Raw genomic sequence first — 6,000 nt, forward strand, 5'->3', positions numbered from 1 at the left:
TTATCAGCAGGGTGCATTATAAAGATTCACAGCAGGGTGCATTATAAAGATTCCCAGCAGGGTGCATTATAAAGATTCCCAGAGGGTGCATTATAAAGATTCTCAGCAGGGTGCATTATAAAGATTCCCAGCAGGGTGCATTATAAAGATTCTCAGCAGGGTGCATTATAAAGATTCACAGCAGGGTGCATTATAAAGATTCCCAGCAGGGTGCATTATAAAGATTCCCAGAGGGTGCATTATAAAGATTCCCAGCAGGGTGCATTATAAAGATTCCCAGAGGGTGCATTATAAAGATTCTCAGCAGGGTGCATTATAAAGATTTCCAGCAGGGTGCATTATAAAGATTCCCAGCAGGGTGCATTATAAAGATTCCCAGAGGGTGCATTATAAAGATTCCCAGAGGGTGCATTATAAAGATTTCCAGCACGGTGCATTATAAAGATTCTCAGCAGGGAGCATTATAAAGATTTCCAGCAGGGTGCATTATAAAGATTCCCAGAGGGTGCATTATAAAGATTCTCAGCAGGGTGCATTATAAAGATTCTCAGCAGGGTGCATTATAAAGAATCCCAGCAGGGTGGATTACAAAGATTCCCAACAGGGTGGATTATAAAGATTCCCAGCAGGGTGGGTTATAAAGATTCCCAGCCGGGAGCATTATAAAGATTATAAAGATTCCCAGCAGGGTGCATTATAAAGATTATAAAGATTCCCAGCAGAGTGCATTATAAAGATTCCCAGCAGGGTGCATTATAAAGATTCCCAGCCGGGATCATTATAAAGATTCCCATCCGGGATCATTATAAAGATTCCCAGCAGGGTGCGTTATAAAGATTCCCAGCAGGGTGCAATATAAAGTTTCCCAGCAGGGTGCTTTATAAAGATTCCCAGCAGGGTGCAATATAAAGTTTCCCAGCAGGGGGCCTTATAAAGATTCCCAGCAGGGTGCCTCAGATGCAGCATGCAACAGATAAATGGCATCTACACTGAGTGTACAAAGCATTCAGAACACCTTCCTAATATTGAGTTGTACTCCCCCCTTTCCCTCAGAACACCTTCCTAATATTGAGTTGTACCCCCCCTTTCCCTCAGAACACCTTCCTAATATTGAGTTGTACACCCCCTTTCCCTCAGAACACCTTCCTAATATTGAGTTGTACCCCCCTTTCCCTCAGAACACCTTCATAATATTGAGTTGTACCCCCCCACGAGGCAGTTCTTGACACACTCAAACCGGTGCACCTGGCACCTACTACCATACCCCGTTCAAAGGCAATTACATATTTTGTCTTGTCCATTCACCCTCTGAATGGCACACATACACAATCCATGTCTCAATTGTATCATGGCTTAAAAAGCATTCATTAACCTGTCTCCTCCCCTTCATCTACAATGATTGAAGTGGATTTAACAAGTGACATCAATAAGGGATCATAGCTTTCACCTGGATTCAGCTGGTCCGTCAATATCATGGGTGCTGGTCAAAAGTAATGCACTATATAGGGATGAAAGTGCCATTTGGGATGCAGCCAGTCTGTGTTCCTCTTCCTTTGTTGCTAGGCAGAAACTCTTCATTACAGCCGTTGTTTTAGAGAGGAGTTTGGAGAGAGGATAACTATGGTTCCATGGGCTTTAACAAATGGTCTGATCAGCGTGCTCACATTGCAGAATATAGTTCTCACAGGCAGGCTGAGTTTGTAATGGACCAATGCTTAACAGGAAGAGAGGGAAGCAGCTGACGATGACTCATCAATACACACCAGTTGCAGTACCTGTTTTGATTGGTGTTGGAGAGCCTCATGTTGCGATGTTGTTGATTGTACAGAGCCAAGTAGAGAGAGCCTATAGCAAGTTGTCCCATCTGAAGGCAACTATTAGATGAGGTTAGAGTTATGTGTGTGCAACTACGTACCTCTCTTTCACGAGATGGAGACACATAAGATTCTTAGAACGAATCCTTTCAAAAACCTTGCCTTGAGGCCCAGTCATAACATTAATCAACCACACAAAGGATGGAGGGTGAAAAGGTAGAACGGAAGAAAAGGAACAAAGTAGCATAGATCTGCAATTACTAAATAATACTACGAATTACTGTATACTTGGCGAAAGTGCTATCGCTTGGAGCAGTGTGCGGGTACTAGGAGTGAGTACTAGGAGTGAATACTAAAAGGAATTCACAAGAGATGATTCATTATGCATTTCCCCTTGCCCATGGTCAGCAACAGGAGGTAGTTCAGGCACACTTAAACCAATTATCAAGGCTTAATTGAGCTTTCATTAAGTATTCATAAGCACTACATAGATGGATCACCAATTATTTATAAGCAGACACATACTACATTAAAGGAGCTGTAGAAAGTCCTTTTATCTGGCCTTTGACAAAAGTAGCGTAACCCCTTTAAATAGCATAACATTTACTTGAATGAATTATTTCTGAAGCATCTACAGTATATAGCCCTTTTGATTGACAAGCAGCTCCATCATAATAGAACACAGACATAAAGCAGGCCTGCTAACTTAACCAGTGTGTTTACAATGGATTTTCAAATAGAGAGCATATTGTATTGAGTGTGACTCCTGGAGGTTATCATGCAGTGGTGCATCATTACATCCTGATTCCAGATCAGTCTGTGCTGTCTTGTCAATAGGATGTCAATGTTGTCAAGACAGTACAAACAGATCTGGGACCAGGCTAGAGCATCATTTAGGATGAATAGAATGGGGGCCTAGTTTCATGTCGTCTCCACAGAGAGAGGTCACAGTATGGGATCAATGTGTGATCTGATCAACGGATCTTCTTATATAACTGGCTCCACAGGGGAGCATAGCACATATAGCTAGAGAGGTGTGTGTGTGTGTGTGTGTGTGTGTGTGTGTGTGTGTGTGTGTGTGTGTGTGTGTGTGCGTGTGGGACAGTACATACAGATTGTTGAGTCTGGAGGGGAAAACGAAGACTAAGAAATACATTCATATGATTGAATATGGTTTCTTAATAATCCATCTTATTTTGTTTATGTGCTCACACTGCATTAGATCTCAAATGGCTTCTCAATATCAATCACGCACAGCATGTGCCATGTTCAAAGAACATACATGTTTTTTTATTGAATATGGTATACCCTCGGTAGTTTGCAACTGACATGGATAAAGTGATCACATTTGAAGTCTTAATTATGTCACATGTTGTTGTTTTTTAAAGATTGATGTTGTTTTTCTATGCAGATGAAAAAAACATGCAATTATTCCCAAGCATGAAGTTTTTTTCTGGTTATAATCAGGGAGCATATATTCTGGGTTGCATTGACAAATTCTGTGTACTTATGTTTCTAGAGAAAATAAAACAGACGGTAAATTCATTACAAGAAATATGTTTATGAATAAATACAATTGAGTATGGTCTTCAAAGAATTCATTTCCTTAAATAATACTCAGAAATCAAACAAAGTTATATTTTACCTTGAGTGGGCTGGATTGAAAACGTGCTTGGCATCTAGAGAAAATAAATTCAAGTGTAGGGTTCTCAAAGCCCTCAGGCACTAAAGGAGCCTTCAGAAGCCAACCCAGCACAGAGCAGACACACTACAGGAGAGAGAGAGAACACACACATGACCTCTCTCTGGAGGGCATCATCTTTTTTGAAGTGTAGATTCTGAGAATAGCAGGTCAGTCAGTTTAATACTGCATGGGTGGGAGGTGTGTGTGTGTGTGTGTGTGTGTGATGAGCGTACCTCACAGTCACACAGATCTGAAGTCCTGATTCGGCTGCAACATCAATTGCGGTACTTGATGTCTCATCTTGCCCCAGGAACTATTCAATATTAAATTACTCTGTGTGTGATATGACTATATGCAGAAAATACAATGAATAGTACAGATTCTATTAAGAGCCATAGTTATAACTAATAGGACCTAACGACTGTCAGCACGTGATTATTATTACGTTTCCATCACCTAAAATGACGCTCCATCACCTGTCAAGACTGGTCATTAAAGCTCCATAGGTCATAAGCTCCATAGTCATTCCATAAGCTCCATAGTCATTAAAGAGAGCTCCATGCTCCAAAGTCATTAAAGCTCCATAGTCAGTAAAGAAAAGCTCCAAAGTCATTGAAGCTCCATAGTCATTGAAGCTCCATAGTCATTAAAGCTCCATAGTCATTAAAGCTCCATAGTCATTAAAGCTCCATAGTCATTAAAGCTCCATAGTCATTAAAGCTCCATAGTCATTAAAGCTCCATAGTCATTAAAGCTCCATAGTCATTAAAGCTCCATAGTCATTGAAGCTCCATAGTCATTGAAGCTCCATAGTCATTAAAGCTCCATAGTCATTAAAGCTCCATAGTCATTAAAGCTCCATAGTCATTAAAGCTCAATAGTCATTAAAGCTCCATAGTCATTAAAGCTCCATAGTCATTGAAAAGCTCCATAGTCATTAAAGCTCCATAGTCATTAAAGTCAGTAAAGTTCATAGTCATTAAAGCTCCATAGTCATTAAAGCTCCATAGTCATTAAAGCTCCACAGTCATTCAAAGTTCAATAGCCATTAAAGCTCCATAGTCATTAAAGCAACCCCATAGTCATTCCAAGTCATTAAAGTTCAATAGTCATAAAAGCTCCATAGTCATTAAAGCTCCATAGTCAGTAAAGCTCCATAGTCACCATAGTCATTAAAGCTCCATAGTCACCATAGTCATTAAAGCTCCATAGTCATTAAAGCTCCATAGTCATTAAAGCTCAATAGTCATTAAAGCTCAATAGTCATTAAAGCTCAATAGTCATTAAAGCTCCATAGTCATTAAAGCTCAATAGTCATTAAAGCTCCATAGTCATTAAAGCTCAATAGTCATTAAAGCTCCATAGTCATTAAAGCTCCATAGTCATTAAAGCTCCACAGTCATTAAAGTTCAATAGCCATTAAAGCTCCATAGTCATAACAACCCCATAGTCATTAAAGTTCAATAGTCATAAAAGCTCCATAGTCATTAAAGCTCCATAGTCATTAAAGCTCCATAGTCATTAAAGCTCCATAGTCATTAAAGCTCCAGAGTCATTAAAGCTAAATAGTCATTAAAGCTCAATAGTCATTAAAGCTCAATAGTCATTAAAACTACATAGTCATTAAAGCTCAATAGTCATTCAAGCTCCACAGTCACAATAGTCATTAAAGCCCCATAGTCACCATTGTCATTAAAGCTCCATAGTCATTAAAGCTCCACAGTCACCATAGTCATTAAATCTCCATAGTCACCATAGTCATTAAAGCTCCATAGTCACCATAGTCATTAAAGCTCCATAGTCATTAAAGCTCCACAGTCACCATAGTCATTAAACTCCATAGTCACCATAGTCATTAAAGCTCCATAATTAAAGCTCCATAGTCACCATAGTCATTAAAGCTCCATAGTCATTAAAGCTCCATAGTCACCCATAGTCATTAAAGCTCCATAGTCATTAAAGCTCCACAGTCACCATAGTCATTAAATCATTAAAGCCATAGTCACCATAGTCATTAAAGCTCCATAGTCATTAAAGCTCCATAGTCACCATAGTCATTAAAGCTCCATAGTCAAAAGCTCCATAGTCACCATAGTCATTAAAGCTCCAGTCATTAAATCTCCATAGTCACCATAGTCATTAAAGCTCCATAGTCATTAAAGCTCCATAGTCACCATAGTCATTAAAGCTCCATAGTCACCATAGTCATTAAAGCTCAATTGTCATTAAAGTTCCATAGTCATTAAAGCTCCATAGTGTCACGCTTTGGTCTTAGTATTTTGTGTTTTCTTTATTTGTCTGGTCAGGCCAGGGTGTGACATGGGTTATTGTGGTGTGTTTTTTGTCTTGGGGTTTTGTGGGGTGACTAATTAGTCTATGGCTGCCTGAGGCGGTTCTCAATCAGAGTCAGGTGATTTATCGTTGTCTCTGATTGGGAACCATATTTAGGCAGCCATATTCTGTGAGTGTTTTCGTGGGTGATTGTTCCTGTCTCTGAGTAGT

The sequence above is a fragment of the Oncorhynchus keta genome, chromosome 10 (genome assembly GCF_023373465.1).
Source record: "Oncorhynchus keta strain PuntledgeMale-10-30-2019 chromosome 10, Oket_V2, whole genome shotgun sequence".
Lineage (NCBI taxonomy): Eukaryota > Metazoa > Chordata > Actinopteri > Salmoniformes > Salmonidae > Oncorhynchus > Oncorhynchus keta.